This window comes from Cavia porcellus, unplaced genomic scaffold (assembly GCF_034190915.1).
Source record: "Cavia porcellus strain 051 isolate PalLab524CR breed Dunkin Hartley unplaced genomic scaffold, mCavPor4.1 scaffold_1, whole genome shotgun sequence".
In the NCBI taxonomy this organism is placed as follows: domain Eukaryota; kingdom Metazoa; phylum Chordata; class Mammalia; order Rodentia; family Caviidae; genus Cavia; species Cavia porcellus.
The window spans coordinates 146,516,131-146,535,207 of NW_026947484.1; positions in this window are offsets into that span (position 1 = coordinate 146,516,131).

Here is a 19,077-nt window from a genome sequence, read left to right on the forward strand (position 1 = left end):
AATGGACTCTTTTTTTTTTTAATTTTAAAGAGGGAAAAAAAAAAACACAGAAAAATCAAGAAGCAAACAAACCTAAAACACAACAAAAGCAAAATGACCAAAAAAAAAAACCCAACTAGCTGTATATATAGGTTTTCAAAACAAAATAATAGGAACTTAACAATGGTTGTTATATTGCATACTGTTAACGTCAAAATAATTATGCAGGTTACTAGACTCAGGAATAAAACAAAACAGTAAAATGGAACCAAACATTAGATTTCAAAAACAAGACAGTTACCACAGTACACACTTCCATCCTCCAAACAGATGCCCAGACCACCAGCCCCAGGCTGGCAAAGTCAATCAAACAACACAAGCATCAAGCTGTTCCTTTCACCTCAGTTGTTATCCTCTGGTCCTAAGTTCCTGGTCTCCCAACCTGCACACAGGCTGGCTCATAGGAAGATGTGGTCTAGCTTTTTGCTCTATAGATGGACTCCTCAAGGCATTTACAAAGTCATTTATAATCCAAAGGTTGAGAAGGCAAGAATCAGAGAATATGTGTATGACCAGAAGACTAAGCCAGCAGGGATGGGCTCAAGGGCTTTCACTTCCCTGAAGATGTTAAGTGGCACCTGAAAACCCATGACACTTCAGAGGAATTTCACAAGCATGATGGTGAGCAAAATGGACTAACACCTCATGGTATGCAGACTGAGTCTTTTGGTAAAAACTATATATATAGACAGAACTCACCTGGTCTGTTAAGAAGTCAGAAAAGCAGTTGCCCTTGGTAAAAGAGCAAGTGGTATCTGGAAAGGAGCATGAGGGGGACTTTTGGGGAACTGGTAATGCTAGGAATGTTTGCTTTTTTATTGAGGTACTGGTTATACAGGTGTCTTCAGTTTGTGAGGATTTACTCAGCTGAACACTCACAGTATATTATATTTGTATTTATTGTCTGTATATTAATATGCCTATTACATCTTTCAATGTACTTTATATTTTAATAAAAATAACTTACTGAGAGACATGGAACTATCTCCATAGCTCTAGATAAACTGGAAATGCTAGAAAATAGAACAGTATATATAAAACCCTTTATATTAGAAATATATGTAGTCATATAATTGTGTACAAACATCTCTGGAAGGAAGCTAGGAAGAATGGTTGCCTCAAAGTTGCCTAAAGAGAGAAGTACATAGTAGGAAAACAGCTTTTTATTCTATTTTTGTGTCTTTTGAATTTTGTATCATGTACTGAAAAATTTTATTCGATACGATTGTTCATTACAAGTTAAGTAATAAAGAAGACATCAGCATAAGTAAATTAGGAACAAAAGGACAAATGCCGTCTGCTTCCACTTATTATTTGAGGGACCTAGAGTGGTCAGATTTATAGAGATGGAGAACAACACTCTGGTTCTGGGGTAAGGGGTACACATATAGGTGTATGTTTGCTGTGTAACTTTAGGAAGCTTTTAAACCTTTTATTCTTCTATTTATTTGTTTATTTAGTGCTGGGATCAAACCCAGACCTTTGAGTGTGCTAGACAAGCACTCTACCACTGAGCCACATCCCTAGCTCAGGGCCTTAACTGAGTGTATCTGTTTCTTTGTTTTCTCATCTAGGAAGTCTGATGGTAATATGGAATTGTTATAAGAATTAAATGAAAGAATACATGTAAAATGCTTAAAATAGCCCTTGGGACATAGATGCTTAATGAGTATTAACTCATTTTTTATTATGTTATGAATTAGAAAACTAAGTTGGAGTATACTATGTCTAATATCAGTCCACTTATATTTTGTGAAAGAACATTTATATGGACATTCATACTGATCTAATGTACTCATACAAACAACTATCACATGTTTAGCAAGTATGTCCTGTGCTCCAGACATTGTGCTCAGAGCTGGGTAGACAGTGGTGAGCATGGAGTGTCAGAGTGGAGGTGACAAGGTTGAGACTGTTTAAACACAGAAGTCAGAAGCCAGCCCCAATTGCACACACCTGTAATCTCAGCACTCGAGAAGCTGAGGCAGGAGGATCGCTACAAGTTTGAGGTCAGCCTGGGCTACATATTGACTTCAAAGCCAGTGTGAACTGTATAATGAGACCCTGTCTCAAAAAAAAAAAAAAAATAGAAAATGAAAACTAAATAGATAAGAAAGACCTCTTTGAGAAGGAGACAAGTCTGTATAAGCTATAGCAAAATATAGGAAGATTCAGCCTTGCAAAGATGAGAAGAGCTTTCTGGTCAAAAGAGGTAGCGTGGAAGGCCTCTTGGGTAAAGGGGAGTAGTGTGGGTAAGGAGAGCAGTGTGAGAGCAGAGGGAGGATGACAGCCTTTCCCTGTCTCAGTGACCTTATCTGGACACAGGGACAATAACCACATCTCTTTCAGAGGACATTGCTGGACTGTACAAGGACGATACTAGAAAGTAACTGTTAATAGTGGTTTCTGATGGGGATGCTTAGAGTGCTTGGGGTAAGGGAGGCGGATATGGAGTAGAGAAAATGAATTTTACTTTCCACCTCATCTCCTTCTTTACTGTTTGAATTATTTACCTGAAGCATGTATTTATTATTAGAAAAAAAAGCTGGTTAATAAAAAATTGAAGAATTTTAATGATTAATAGTAAGGAATCTACCAAGCTTTCATTCTTTCAAGAATCACCTTGTCTTAACTCTCCAGTGACCTCCCATGAAGTGCGAGAGTAATGCTGATGCCAGCTGCTCATTGATTTGAAAGTAGGAGGGACCTCCCCTCCCAGCCCTCAGCAGGCTTTTCCTTCAAGCCAATAAGAACTTCAACCAGGTTCTTTCAGTGAAGCCCTTAGCTCACCTCTTTCATTAGGACTGTTGTTACATTCTTCCAAATGGGGCAGGATGGGCTTAGCAATGCAGCTAAGATCAAAAACTAAGTGAAAGAAAGACAGAAAGAAAGATAGAAAGAAAGAAAGATAGAAAGAAAGAAAGATAGGAAGAAAGAAAGAAAGATAGAAAGAAAGAAAGAAAGAAAGAAAGAAAGAAAGAAAGAAAGAAAAAGAAAGAAAGAGAGAGAGAGAGAGAAAGAACTGTGCCTGTGCGTTGCATTTTGGGGGTCACTAAGGTTTTGTGCTTTATAGCCATCTCAGTATCTCTGCTGGGCTTCCTTGCCTCAGTTAGAAGAATATGTGTTTCCCTGTGGAATGTTCTGAGGGCAGAGAAGAGATTTTCTTGTCCAAATGGAATCTCAGCAGTGGTAAGACCATGTAAATTTAGAACTTTGAGTCAAGGCAACTGATGATGTTTTCTAAGTCAGATCTCAAAACTAGCTCTAAGGAAGCTACAGTGTGTGTGTGTGTGTGTGTGTGTGTGTGTGTGTGCACGCACGCGCACATGCACTTGTGTGTAGTGGGAGGTACAGGAGGTTTGGGAGCATTGGTCTAGAAATCTGTCATTTCCAGTCTTCTAGTAAGAGCTGGGGTCATAACAGGAGGAAAATAGACCATCCGATCTCTTCCTTGCCTCCTCGGTGATAACTCCATTACCTACAGCTCAGCAGAAGAAATAAGGTGAATAACACCAATTTAGGACCTTGTACCTGGCCACTTGTATGCCCAGGCTATACTGCAAATCCATTGTTTGTTCCCTGAACATTTGATAACGGTTTCCAAAGGAAAGAAATCAGTCAGTTAAAAATTTGCCTTTAGTGCCTGGCCAAGTGTGAACCTCAGGTTGCTCCTCTTTGGAGTCTTGGCACACTCCTTCCACTCTGGGTGGCCTATTCTCAATTCTTCTCACTCAGACAGCTCCACACTGCAGTGAACGACTTCCTTTTGGGTTTATCCCAGGGAATCCTATTCCCAGAAGACTTCCTTTCTCCTCCATTAGTGTTTAGAAAACTTTGTCAATAACAAGCAATAGGGGCTGGGGATTTAGCTCAGCGGCATAAGCACCTGCCTTGCAAGCAGGCGGCTGTGAGTTCAATCCCCGGTACCGATAAAAATGAAAAAGACAAAAAAAAAAAAAAAAAAAAAAAAACAAGCAATACTTTTAATACTGACCTAGTGTTTACTGAGCGCCTATTATGTGTCAGGCAGTATTCTAACTACTTTCTATGGATTGACTCAATTAATCCTTCTCATCACAGTCCTTTGAAATAGATATGGTTGTTGTCCCTGTGTCCAGATAAGGATACTGAAGCAGAGAGAGGCTGGTTTTCTCAGCACTGCTTTCCTGCCTCTGCTCTCTGAGCAAGCCAAGCCTTTCCCTATGCATTTAGTCAGCATCACCTCCCACCCCCACCCTGATCTCGCCTGCCAGAAGGGCCCAGCGCCCAGGGAATGGTTGCTTCTTGATCTGCTTAATTCTTCCCTCTACTTTTACATCCCCAGCAAAAAAAAAAAAAAAAAAAAAATTGTCCCCAGATTCCTCCCACCCCCAGCTCCATCTGTGAGGCATGTGGGCCGGTGTTTGAATAAGAATGACTAAAGGGGAAAGCGGCTTTATGAACTTCAGACTGTGAACTCCAGGAAGAGAGTGAGTCAGGCCTCCACATTCCTGAAATGCCTTCAGGAGGCTCTGGTGACCTCAGACAATTAGAACCTGAGGCAGAAGTCCTTGGGAGGCCCCCCCACCGGGAGGAACGTGAGGGCCAAGCCCCGCCTGCGCCTCCTGCACAGTCCCGGGCCTGGCAGTGGGGCCCAAGGGTTTCATTGCTGGCTGACTGCACAGGCGTGCTGTGCCCCGGAGTCTCTTCCACCTGGAAGGCCTTTCCCTGAGCTCCGGTCGGCTCATCCTCCTCAGGAAGGCAGGGCCCTGGGCTCCGTGGGCTATGAGCTTGCCTCTCACCACCTAACTCTTGCGCCAGGCACAGAGTTCTTCAGACTGTCTGCCCTCCACACCCACTAAGCCTACTGAGGCCGAGACTGAGACTGAGGGACAGTCAGACCCCGGGGTGGGGAAGGTGGGTGCTGATCCCTTCTCCAGCAGTGACGCGTCCCACACCTACATTCCTCTTGAATTAAAATGATTTGTTTCATATACCTCTCCCACAGATGGTGACTTCCCCAAATACAGGGACCTTTGACCCCGGGCACAGTTCTCAGTGAAGAGTTAGGCACACGTCTATTAAATAAATTTAAATAATGAGGGGCAAATCTTTCTCCCTGGCTTCTGTGTTACTCGTTTCTTTCCCCACCAAGTTTAATGCTATGGTTTACAAGAGGTATAATGATCCACGGAGGAACACCAAAAAGATGCTTTGATACCATATGTATATATATATATGACAGAATTCATCCCCAAGAGGCAAACTGCAAAAAATAACTCTCTCACAAGAATTCCCTTGGAAGTTCTTCTAAGGTCCCTGAACAGAGAAGGTATGAAAGTTGTCCTCAGATCCATTTTATGGATGGAAAAATTGAGAGAGCAGATTCATGCATACGCATATGAACACTTCTATAGCTGTACTGTTTTCCAAAAGGAACAAAAAGTGAATGGCAAATGAGGAAGTGAATCCAACTAGGCTGTGGATCATTAGCTTAAAGGCCAAGATTTAGGCCCTCTGGTCCCCTGACCACTGGAGAAAAGGGCTTTTAACTACCTGCCTGGTAATTTTTTTTTCAGACTTAGGATTGAGCCAAAGGCCATTGTGCTAAACTACACCTCAGTCTTTAAAAGTTTGAGACTTGGGCCCCTAAGTCACTAACTGGCCCAGGCTGGGCTTGCAGTCCTCCTGCCTCAACCTCCCAGAATACAGGAGGTATTTGCCACTATGCCCAGTTCACCCAAAACATTCTCAAAACTAGCTGAGCTGTTGGGGGAAATAAACCCTTGCCTTAGAATCAGAAGTCATGGATTCTAGTCCCATGTCCGACAGTAAGGATGCTGGTGACCTGGGCCATCTCAACCTTTCGGTCTCCCCTCACCTGTGTCATGAAGAGGTTGGGATGGTGACCAGGTGAGCTGAAGTTCTGTGACTCACGCTCCCTTCTGCTGTCCTATCATCCACTTAAACACTTCTCCATTGAGCAGTGTGGGATTTACCCTATCCTCTACTTCCTCAAGCCCTAGAGTTTACCCTGCAGGAGAGGAAGCAGGCAGTGTGGGTAAGTGCAGCTGGCACACAATGAATCAGAGAGGTGGGATTATTATCTAAAAGGTTCAAAATCTGTTTGCAAGATGAGCGGAGGAGGCCCTCTTCCCCTGCCCCACCTTTGCCTCCATTTCTTGCCCACTGGCCATCCCCACCCACCCTTCTTCCTGGTGTCCTTCCCTTCCTTCTGGCTCACAAGCGGCAGCTGTCTGAGGAAGCTCAGCCCTGCTGCCCGATTACAGCTGTCCTAGTTCACCTGCCCTAGTTCACCTCGCTGCACCTGCCAGATGCTTTTGTTGTCTCCCAGGTAGTTAATAATCTCCTCGGGGGGGGGGGGGGCAGAAGAGCCTTTAATAATTTACCAGAGTAGATAAAGAAAAAAGCAGAGTTCCCCTGCTTGGAGGCCAATTAGCTGGCAATCCAGACACTATGGATGGAATTAAGATTAGCTTCAAGTTCAAACCCACTTTTTTTTTTTTTTTGTATAGAGAACCTGCCTGATAGCTATGTATATAAAGTCTTATTTGAACCTTTTTTCAGATATTTAACATCCCGGCCTTACTGTATGAACAACACTTTAAGGCTCCTTCACAGCTCAGGGGAGTTAGCAGAATTAAAAAAAAGAAACCAAAACACCGCAGAGCAGAATGAGATTTAAGCCTGCAGAGAACAGTTATTTTTGCATTTTCTGGCTTCTTAGTTAGAATCTGAGGAAAACCTTTACACAGGGAGTTATATTTATTTGAATTAAAACAGTAGACCGTGTGTGTAAGACAGACAGACAGAATGAGAGTGAAGGGAGAGAGAGAGGGAACAAAGGACAAGGAAGGGGTGTGCTGTGGAATTAGAGACCTAGATTGAAATCTTGTTCTCAGCTAACCATGAGACTTGCTGAAGTGCTCTAAACCTTACTTTCATTCTCTCTAAAATGGAAGTGCTGACTCTGTCCCTGAGATTTTTACATGAATCATAAATATCTAAAGAACAGCCCAGAACACTGTAGATAATAAATGATGCGTCTTCACCATTGTCATCATTATTGTCATCAGCATCACCCAGATCATCATCAATGTGGTTGCCCACATGCAGCATAAATATAATAGACTGTGGCACTCTTGACTCCCAAGGAATCATAACTCCTGTGTCTATGATTTTGCGGATTTCCTTCTCACACAACTCAATTTTGACCCTATGACTTGGTTTGACCAATAAGTGTGAGGCAATCAAAAAGGTTTAGCAGGTGCTTTTCCCCTGAGCCTAGTCCTCTTAGAATTTTTAGAAGCTATCACATTGACTATAAAAATGCTCAAGCTAGGATATACAACAACATGAAGCTACAAAAAGAGATCCCCAGAGGAACAGAGACATTCCAGCCCCCACCAAGCTGAGTAATTTCATGAGCAACCACCCAGCTGAGCTTCATCAACAAATAAAATTGTGACAAATAATAAATCACTGTTACTTTAAGACACCAAATTTTGGAAGGACTTGTTGCACAAATGCCAAATCTAAAATGTATACCAAGGTAAGTCAATAATACAAGTAGGAGCAACAGATTTTCCTTTGTAGAAGGTCATTTGAAACAGACCTTGAGACTACAGTTAGCCAAAAGCATTGACTTACTACTAAGAAACTAAAAACAAGTCTCCCCTGTCTTCAGTAAGTGAAAAACATTGGTTGACTGACTGTATAGTTATTGTGTGCCTGTTGGTTACCAGATTTGTGCTGAAGACTGAGGATACCAAGAAAGTTATGATCTAGTCCTCATGGACCACACTGTTTCTTGAATTCTGAAATTTAAGTCTCTGTATTTGTATTGGGGCTGTATTAGTCAGCCTTATATTACTATAACTAAATACCTGAGATAATTGATTTATTAAAGAAAAAGGGTTATTATGGCTTATGGTTTCAGAGGTTTTGGTCCATGGACATTTGGCTCTATGGCTTTGGGATTATGGTGGCACAGAACACCATGGTGGAAGTACATGGTGATGGAGGTCTGGTCACCTCATGGTGACCAGGAAATGAAATAAGAAGCAAGAGGTGGGAGAGGAATCCCAAATCATCTCCTAGGACATGTCTTCAAAGGGCTAACTTCCTCCACTAGGCTCCTCCTACTGAAGTTTCCACATTCTCCCAGTAGCACATGGGCTGGGGACAAGTCTTCAATGCGTGGGCCTTGGTAGAGCATGTTCCCAAACCACACAGCAAGGACTGTGGGAAGAGAGTATATGCTTATGGGTCAGTAGGGAAGTGGATACGTAAACAACAGAGGCCGAGAGCCTTGCTGCTGTTGACATTTGGGAAAATTCTGCTACCCAGTTTCCAGTTTTTAGAATGACCTTGACAACCTGAAGTGTGTCTGGATGCAGACAGACAAGGAAAAGAGAGGAATGATTGCAGCCACTGTGTTTGTCCCTGTGGAAACAAGAAAAGAAACTTGATATTTTTTTTTTAGGTGGGGATGGAGCACATATTTCAGAAGTTTTAAATATGACATCTGAAAGACAAATTCATTCTGAGGAGTGCCAACAAGAGAACAATAAATGGTTATTGAAAGTCATAGAGGGATAGGTTTACAGTTAACATTCAGAAGAGTGGCTAATGCTTCTGTGGCTGGAGCTGCAAAAAGAGGCCTATCAGGCAACTGTGCCATTGCCAAAAGCCTGGATCACCTCCTTCCAAAGAAATGGAAAGAGATTCTAGCATTTGATGAGGCCATGATCCTCTAAGTCTCTCCCACATGTAAGGTCCATGATTCACCCCTCAAGTTCTATCACCCTTATCCTGACCAAATAGTATTGAGGAGCACAACAGCTGAGATATGCCTGGCAGTAGTGAGTGGGAAAATTGTCCATGGATAATGAGAAGGCTCAGCTCCAGGCCTCATAATTTAGCCCAGGAGTCTGAGCCCAGAGATTAGGGCTGTGAGGAGCTAAAGCTTCAGAGAGACAAATAAATGCTACCTCTGATGTCTCCATTTATACGCAGGTGTCACGTCACTTATCCTTGGTTCTGGACAATGGACCTACCTACAGTATCTCTATGATCCATCTCAAGAAAGTTGGAATGCAATAATGGTCAAAAATATCTTCATAGCCAGGGATTTAGCTCAGTGTTGTAAGCGCCAGACTGGCAAGCACTAAATCATGAGTTCCATCCCTAGTATCAAAAAAAAAGAAAAAAAAAAAAGAAAAAAAGAAAGAAAGAAAAAAGAAATATCTTCATAAAGGAAATGAAACAAAGCAGAATATGCTTTCCATTTTTTCCCTCTACAATAAGAAATCTGGGGTATTTGGGAGAAGAGGTTTGTTCTAACTGGGGCCTGAGCAGACCAGGAACCCTCTAGGGACAGAGGCCAGTCATGGCAAAAACGCTGCAAGCCACTGACCCAGTACAAAGCCTCTACTGTGAGGAAACTCAATATAAGGGTGTGCCTTGCGCTAAGGGAACAGGATACACAAACCCAAAGTTATAAAATAGATAGATCTGGAGGTGGATATTGACTCTCCGGGAGAGCTCGCCAGCAGCTTCCTCTAAATAGCCAGCTCCCACAGTCCACTGAAACTGTGATTTTATTTTCAGGAGTTTGATATTACACACCAGTTTTCAAGAGAAACATAAATAAGGCCCCAGGGAACCTGGCATGGCAGCATGTCTGGCAGCAGCTAATTACCCAGGCCTAAGGGTGAGCTACTCTAGTGCTGGGAGGGCCCATGGCTGGGAAGCTCCCTTCCTATGCACCCCAGCCCAGTCTAGGCTCTTGGAGCCTGTTTCCATTGTTTTGTGTGATGGGAAGAGCAAAGCCCAATGCTAACCTTCCTGGTTGAAAGTTCAGTGCACATTCCTAGAGGGAGAACATAGGATTGGATCTCCTATTCTTTCATTTGTTCATTCACTCACTTACTGTGTACTGTCCATGTGCATGATGCTGTACTGGGCAAGGAAAAGTCTAAAAGACTTTAAGATGTGTTCTCTGACTCTAGGAGCTCAGTCTAGTAGGAGAGACAGGCTTCTGCTAGAAAGTTTCCCCTCCACTAACCCTTTAACAGCTCTGAAGTGCACCTTACTGCAGATGGCATGTCATAGTTTATTTGGCTAGCTTTTTCTTAGTGGCATATAAAATGATGAAATATCTTGCAATCCCCAATGTCTTTCACAGATAAGATAGAGTATATGAAAGTACAGAGCATAGTTTAGTGATAGAGGACCCAAGTGGGATTTTCTGTTTGAGGATAAAATTGGCCCTCTTTGCAAATATATTACATGGGTTTCCCTTTGCAAAGAATATCCATCATAAACAATAAGGTTCCTTTTCTATAGTTACTCAAGAAAGTCAGAGCAGAGTGCCTTCACCTTTACTCCATCTGTAGTGGGAAGTGGTGGTGGCCTAGCATATGGGCCATGAGAAAAGCAGCAGGAACAAGCTCAGGTAGCAACTCTTCAGGGACTTGATGAAATTGATCTTGGTTCTCTGTCTCCTTGATGGAAAACCATTGGCCATCTGTACCTCATGGACCTTTTTGCAGGGCCTGACCTATGACAGGAGTATAAACAGCTCTGTGTATATCTATGTGTGTGTGTGTGTGTGTGTGTGTGTGTGTGTGTACAGACAGATGTAAATGAAAGAATTTCTGTGATTGAGGTCAAAAATTTCTTACAAAAAGAATGCAATGTGACTGCTAATCTTAGCTTGGCCAAAATTCAGAAAAATTTCTTACAGTCTCTCTAACATGACAGGGGATTTCTTCCCTTTCTTTTTTTGGCTTCACCATTCCTCAACCAAAACAGCAGTGGCTCCTGTTGCTGGTGCTGAACCATTGCCACATTCCATTTATTTAAGCAGCCGTGTTTACACAGCATGCCAAGGTGTCTGGCTTCTAACTTACAGCACATACAGAAAATGGACAGCTTTTAGACAGAACTTCAAAATGACCATGGGGATTAAATACAGTCTTAGGAAGATGTGAGATATATGGAATGGCTCAGATCAAGTGTATTGACTTAATAATATAGTCCAAATCCTCTGATTCTGTTATCAAGATAGCACACAAAGACTATGAATTACTTTGTCACTCTTTTCCATACAAGATGTGGGGATGTTTGCTGTGTAGCTGAGCCCTCTCTAGACACTGACTTGGATGATGAGTTTGATTATAATAGTTCTTTTACATCGGGAGGAATGGATGATCCAGCAGGGAGCAGCTCCTGTCATCTCTTGTGTACATATCAAATTACCGCAGCCTTTAGAACCCCAGACGAGAAAACTATGTGCAGCTAGTGTAAGCACAAGAAATACTCCAAGAGGAACCGGAAGTCATTAGGACTGGACTCCTACAGGAATCTGACTAGTGGCACAAACGCAAAAGCGTCAGGTGGCAGTAACGAAGAAGTCATCCAGCCTTCTTTCTGGGCTTTTTGCCTGTTGCCATGTCCAAGGAGTCATTTGGGACTGCCACAGGTGACTCACTAGTGGCCTAGGCTGTCATTTTGAGGTGTCATGTGGGGCTAGCACCTCCTAGTATGATGCACTGCCCCATTTGACCATTTAACCATTATTACTGGGTAGTACCAATACCAACTCACCTTTTGCAAGCTGACAGTTCTTACTGCTATGGAGCATTTCCAAGGGTAATTTCTACAGAATGGACAGGCCTGTTCCTAGTACTAGGGTACATATTCCCTAGACCCGTGCCAAGAACTACTTTTCCTCTCATTAACTATAAAAATGCAAAGTTCCTGTTATTATCCAAATCTTGCTAATGCTATAAATTTGCCAACTTTGAGTAAACCCCCAAATTTCAAATATTATAATGTTTTCAGTTTGAGAAGTAATGCCAACTAACAAACTCCTGTTTATCCTTTGAGGCCCAGTTCAGAGGTTTTGTCCTCTGTGCTGGTTTTTCTGATGACCCTCTATGCTCTCTCTCACTTTACTAGATACTCTGACACTCTTATTATACACCAAAATTATTTGCACACATGGCTAACTTTGCAAGATGTGGCATCCTTCAGCCAGAAAACATGTCTTATTATTTCCTTGCATATTGTATCTAGCTGGCCTGTGCCCTGTTATGTACATAGTACGTACATATTAGGCAAATGAATGAAAGAATTATATTTTTTCGAACACTGTTTTCTTTTCATCCATTCATTCACATCTAAAGGTACTTTCTTCTCCTTAAGATGTGAAAATTACTGTTATTTATTAACAGTGGCATCAAAAAGGATGGTTTAAGCTGCAAGGAACAACCAAAATAGCTTAAACAATTGATGGTGGGGAGAGTTATTATCACTCCTGAAAAGAGAGATGGGTATCAGCTGGGATCCAGAATGGGTGATTCAGCAGCTGAATTTTTCTTGGGAACCCAGAGGGTTTCCTCACTTCTGCTCAGACACCTCAGTGTGTCAGTGGTACTGCTTCCCAGGGTCAGGGCAGGTGAAGTTCACCAAGAGGAAAAGCATTTCCTCTCCTGGTCTGTTTTTATTATTAAGGATATCCCTCCTCATGAGCTTCCTGTGCCTACATACTTCAGTATCACTGATCAAGTTTCAGAACTGGTTACTGATGAGAGAGAGACAGAGAGACAGAGGGAAAGAAAGAGAGAGAATATTATCGTGATGTAAGCCAGTATTGCTGCAATCCCAGGGCTGAGGGTGCAAGACAGAGCATTGTCTTTCCTGAGCATGTGAGAGGGAGAACACCCAAACACAACTGGGCTTTGCTAACAAGGATGCAAGGGAATGAGAGGCACGGCCATGGGGTGGGCATCTAATAGTGCTTGATACACAAAGTAGTTAAAAAATTTTGGCATTAGCAGTAGAAGGAAAGTCTATGAAACTATTACAAAGAACTACATGAGGCTGGGGATATAGCTCAGTGGTATAAGCGTCACCTGGCAAGCATGAGGTCATGAGTTCAATCCTCAGTACCAGAAAAAAAAAAAAGATAACTATACTTTCAGGGCCAGGGATTTAGCTCAGTGGTATAAGCACCTGCCTGGCAAGCTTGAAGTGGTGAGTTCAATCCCCAGTATATATATAAAAAAAAGAACTGCATGAATCAGCGTAAAAGGACTTCCAAGGTAAAGTAAATGTGAATTTCTACTAATATTCTAATTTTTAATTCATTATTTATTTGTATCCCAAAATCTACAAGAATATGCACTTATTTGTGGCTCTCTGTGCTTGTGGTATGTGTATGTGTGTGTGTGTGTGTGTGTGTGTGTGTGTGTGTGTGTGTGAGAGAGAGAGAGAGAGAGAGAGAGAGAGAGAGAGAGAGAGAGAAAGGAGGGGATGCAAGAAAGAAAAAATACAGAGAGGTAGGGAGGGGGAAGGAGAGAAAAGGGATTTATACAGTTCTTCATTTTTATCCTGTATTCCTTGTAAGATTAAATTTCTATAAGTATGCCTTCCTTTTTTTAAAAGCAAACACCAAAATAACCAAACATGAAAAGCACTTTATACTTTTTTTTTTTGTACCAGGGATCAAACCCATGACCTTGCACTTACTAGGAAAGTGCTTGAACCAGTGAGCTAAATCCCCAGCTCCATGAAGAGCATTTTAAATGACCAAGTATTCTCTCAAATACAAGAGGTCAATTACACACATGGGATTCTTTCCAAGAACTAACTAATTTTGGAAGTAGAAGGTACCTCCCCAAAAGTACTGCCCATGACATCAGAATTTAAACTCCTACCATAGATGAACTCTGTTATTTTAACTAACAAATGGCTTAACAGAAGATTCCAGTTTGTACCAGTGTGAATCATTCTGTTTGCTGGAGAAAGGTGTCATCTTTGGAAAGGCACATTGATAGTGCTGACTCACCTCTAGAAATCTGATTGGCAGAAGTCTTCACAGTAGCCACGCTGACATTAAGAACCTGTCTGATGCACTGACCTTCCTATCACTCAAGTGCCATCCAGTCTCCCAAATATCTCTGTCAGGGACAGGTTCAGAGGGTAAATCCTCTGAGATCTACCTTGCATTCTTCTATTGGCTAAGTAATTGTGACTACTAAAGGAAGTATTCCACCTCTTTGATGCTCATTGAATGCCTCCAAAAATAAAATTATTTATTTGAAGAAGGGACTTTGAGTCATAAAAAAAATAAATTCCAGAACAAATCCCCTGGCTATGTGAAGCAATTCTCTTGGGAACTCCCTTTGGTTACTATAAAAATAGGTGATTAAATTCAGGATACTGTGTATATTGTTGATTAACTCATGCAGTGTCAGTTGGAAAATGTGACGTGGTATTCTACATGGAATAGGTACACTTTTCCACAAAAATCTACTGACCGGAATTGTGGGAGGAAGCTGGGGGGGGGCACATCTTCAGCAGCAGGGCATGGTAATCTGGAATGGTCTCTGTTCTTTCCTGGATTTATAACAACATCACCCTGTCTCAAATTATTTTTCTCAGCACTTTTCCTGATACTGGAAATTGAACCCAGGAGCCACATCTCCAGTCCTCTGCCTCCTTTGTGAGACAGGACCTTGCTAAATTTCTAACTGGCCCAGGCTGGTTCAAACTTGCAGTCCTCTTGGCTCAGTGTGCCAGAGTGCTGGGATTACAGGTGTGTACCATCATGCCTGGCTTTCAAAGTGCTTTCATAGTAAAAGGAGTAGTAAAGTACTACCCCTTGGGGTACCATGTCAACACTGCACTGACTACCCGGATTTTCATATGAGGAGAAAATCAACTTCCATGCTGTTGAAGCCAGTTATTAGGTTTTCTGCTGCTTGTAGCTGAGCCTAATTGTGTCTTTCTCAGAAGGAACCTGGATTTTTGAAGAGCATCTCTTCCTGACCTTCAGTTCCCCCAGCAACAGTAACCACACATACACACAAACACACACACACATGCATGCACAAACACACAGGCACAAATGTATTCTCCATTATTCTCTGTGCTGGTGCACATATCTTCTCTGAAAGAGGCTGCTCACTGCCAGCTCATTTCCCACCATGTAGAAACTGTCATGAGAAACTATGGCCCACCATTGTCCATATGTATGAGATTTTCAAAAGAGACCAAAAATTTGAGCTTTTAAAAATTTTTTATTTTTTAGCTTTTCAGTTTTCAAACATTGGCAAACAATCCAGGTTTTATAACCCTCTCTGGCCTAGCAAAACATGTCTATTGGCCAAATTTCACCTGAGCCACTGACTTGGGAACTCTGCCCTATGGCTCTGTGGAGCAAACTTGTTCTATCTTCTCTGGTACTGCTGTAGGATATTTCTCAAATTCCTTTTAATCCATTCTTGGTTGGTACTCATTCACTGACAACTTTCTTGAGTTTAAAATGTGTAAGGGAGGGAAACAAACAACCAGTCACCATGTGACGATGTCATTGCTACTGTGCAAATTTCCATGAAGGACCACAGGAAGGAGTACCGTTTGAGGTGGGGGAATGGACTGAGTCCTGCCGTGTCAACCAACAATTGGAGAAGGCTTCCTACACCCTCTTTGAGGAGCTCTCAGGCCAGAATGTGGAAGGTATCACAGACTCAGAAATTTTCAACCTGAACACAAGTCTTTTCAAGTGGTTTCCAACTCATCTGTCTTTAAAAACAAAGCTAAGATAATAACACCTCCAGGAAGCTTTCCTTGGTCCCAACTCCAGCAGTTGGCATCCCCTGCTCCACCCACTTCTATTCCTTTTTATACTTGTTACAGCCTGTTTGGGGTTGTGCATAGACTACTACCTGTCTTCTGCTATCTGCAACGCCCTTTATCACAGCAGAAGCCCAGAGTTTTACCGAGTGCATGGCCACCTGGAATGAGAACTGCTTTCCCTAGCCTCCTTACAACAAGATGAGCCAGAGTGTCACGATGAAGTAAAGCAGGGCATGGAGGCCATACCTGCTAAGGTGACAGGATAATAGAGGCTTTAGTGTTTGAAATCTTGGGGTACCATTTCAACATTGCATTGACTACCCGGATTTTCATATGAGGAAAAAAATCAACTTCTATGCTGCTGAAGCCAGTTAGCAGGGTTTTCTGTTGCTTGTAGCTGAGACTAATATGAATGCACTTTTGCTTACATGTATGCCCTCCTTAATGCAAAGTCAGGAACCAAGCTTTTTCCTCAACTGTTGAACTATGTAGTGGATACAGCAGTATTAGACCAACATCTATTGAGTGGATATATGAAAGAGAAAGATGGAAGGAGAGGCAGAGAGAGAGAGAGAGAGAGAGAGAGAGAATAAGAATAAATATTGGACTAGAGAAAAGTGTAAAATGAACTTGAAGGAAAACATTGCATGTGGGTAACTTCTAATTTAGCTCAAGCTTGAGACAATATTTATTTCATAAATTGATTAATATTGACCAGGCATGTGGTGCTTTTATAGCAGTAGAAAAGACAGACAAAAATTTCTACTCCCACAGTGGTTTTTCTAGAGGAAAAGGCATACTAAGCAAGAACACACCAGGTATTGCTAAGTGCTATGATGAAAATAAAACTTCTTGGCATAATGAATGGCTTCACACTGAGTGATAAGGAAAGTTTTTAAAGAAAGTAGAATTCTGCTGAGATCTGCATGACAAGAAAAAGTCTAGGTCATGGACATTTGAGGAACAATCAATGCAAAGGCCCAGAGTGCAAAGGCCCTCTTCAAAGAAGAGGTAAAATCAAGTGCAAGTATGGTGAATGGCTGACAAAATAGACAGGGCCTTGGATCTATATGCCAAGTAAGAAGCTAAATCTTATTCCAAGGATAATGGCAAGCCACTGATTCTTTTAAACCAAGGACTGATAGATTCTTTTGTAAGTTTGGTTCTGAGGATAGAACCCGGGGCCTTGTGCGTACTAGACAAGCACTCTACCACTGAGCTACATCCCTAGCCTCAAGGATGAACATAGTGTGATTTATATTTTTAAAGAGTCTCTCTGGCTCCTATAAGTGGGATAGGAGGACAATAATGGAAACCAGTGATGTTTCAAAATAACACCAAAACCTACTGACTAAAAATTGTCATATGCATTTGGTCACTCCTTCATGGGTTAGGAACTATGGGAAGGACTCAACTGAACATCTCTAATTTCCTATTTCCAAGGTGGTTTCTTCAATGCACAGATATGATGAAGTACTCCTTGACATTTTCTTTCTCCAAATGTCAACCCATTATCCATGTTGGTTGGGCTGGTCTGCCGGTCTCAGAGGAGTCACATTCTTACACAAAGCTCATTTCTAAGAGAAAGGATGTAGGAGCTCCTGCCCTGTGCTCCACCACATAGAATCACTTCTCAGTACTCATTTGGTCAAAGTAGTCAAAGAACTCACCTACATTCAAGAGGCTGGAGAAATAGACTTCACCCGTTAATGGGATGGGTCAACAGAGCCACATTGCAGAAGAGCAGGTGAGGTGGAAAATTCTTTTGCAGCTACATTTGGAAATTATAAAATGTCTCAAATGAAGAGGCCATTCTAGTAATTCAGGCCAGAGACGATGGTCACCTAGATTTGCATTCTTGCACTGGAAAAAAGAATGGATTCAGAAGCATGTGTGAGAAGAATGCATGGGAACTATAAAGTACTAATAAGCATACCTGAGTACTTAGTAGCTGAATTGTACTTTATAAGGTTACATGCATGAGTGTTAAGAGTCACAAGTACATATGATATGATCATAAGACATATATATGATTGACATGCTTCAAAAATATATTTTGTTTTAAAATGTCAGCTGGTAGGGCAGGCGGTTAATGAGGCCTGTATATTAGAGCTGTAATAGTGAGGTCAAAGTATGGACTTGTAGAGTGAGGTGCAGGTGTCCAGTCACCACGGGTGTTTTGGAGGATGAAGAGAGTCTAGCAATGTCCCATTTTCAAAAGCTTTCATGGCAATGAATGCATTTGACCACAGAAAGATCTGGGCAGTTTTCACTTCACACATTCATTTATTTGAAGAGACAGTTTTTAAGGTATGAGAGCCAGTACACCAAAGAGAGTATGTGAAAAAGGGTTTTTGGTAGGATGTAGGACTGACAAAAAACTGGAAGCTATTTTCCCATTTTAAAATGAGAGAATGATCCAGAAATTTGCCCAGTCACCCAGTGAATTAATGGCAGAGTTGGTGCTAAAAGACATGGTTCTCACTTCTAGCAAGCAATTCCTCCTCCCAGTGCATCCCTGCCATTCTGTTCACAACACAGTTTTGCTCTGTACTATGATCATACTGCTCAGCTAACTTTTGAATAATGCTGGCAGTCTGCTCCCACTATTGGAAAATAACTCTAAAATATGGTTTGCTAATTTTTATTCAGTTGCAGCTCTCCATGAGTTGGATAATGCAAACCGTTCATGTGAAACATCATCACTATGAGACCACTTACTGTGATGCTAAATGTCTTATAGAATATTTCTTAAAATTTATGGAGTGCCTAAGATTCTGAAGTCACCCTATTAACTCTCGGTTTTTAAATCTTTACCAACCAAAAATCTCTAGGATCTTGCGGATTGGAATGTGAGAGGAGGTCTTTACTCTGTGGTGATGGTGGTGGCAGTGGTGGTTGGGTTACATGTATAACACAGTAAATGTTTCTTCTATTTTATGTATGCAGATGCATGATTTTTTGTTTTCGTGTTCTTAGCAATTGAAGCAGGCGGAACTCTAGTCCAGACATAGGTAAAATTACATTTTCTAAATACAGTATTGTTATTTCATTCTCAAGTACTTTTAACTTTTAAATTCCTCAGTATTTTCTTTCTGTTTTTGTTTGTTTGGGGCTGGTTCCTTGAGACAGTGACTCGTTGTGGAGTCCAGGCTGACCTTGCATTTGCTGATCCTACTGCCTTCCTGGCTCACCCCCAGTGGTAGGATTACAGGTACACACCAGTGTGCGCAGTTTAATTTCTCAGTATTTTCTTGAGTCAAATGAAATGAACACAATTTTCTTCTATTCATCTTTTATTTATATAAATTGAGCACTTTTACTATATGCAGAACTGACACTTGCACATCGCCCTTATTGTATGTGGTACGATGAGGTTAAGGACTC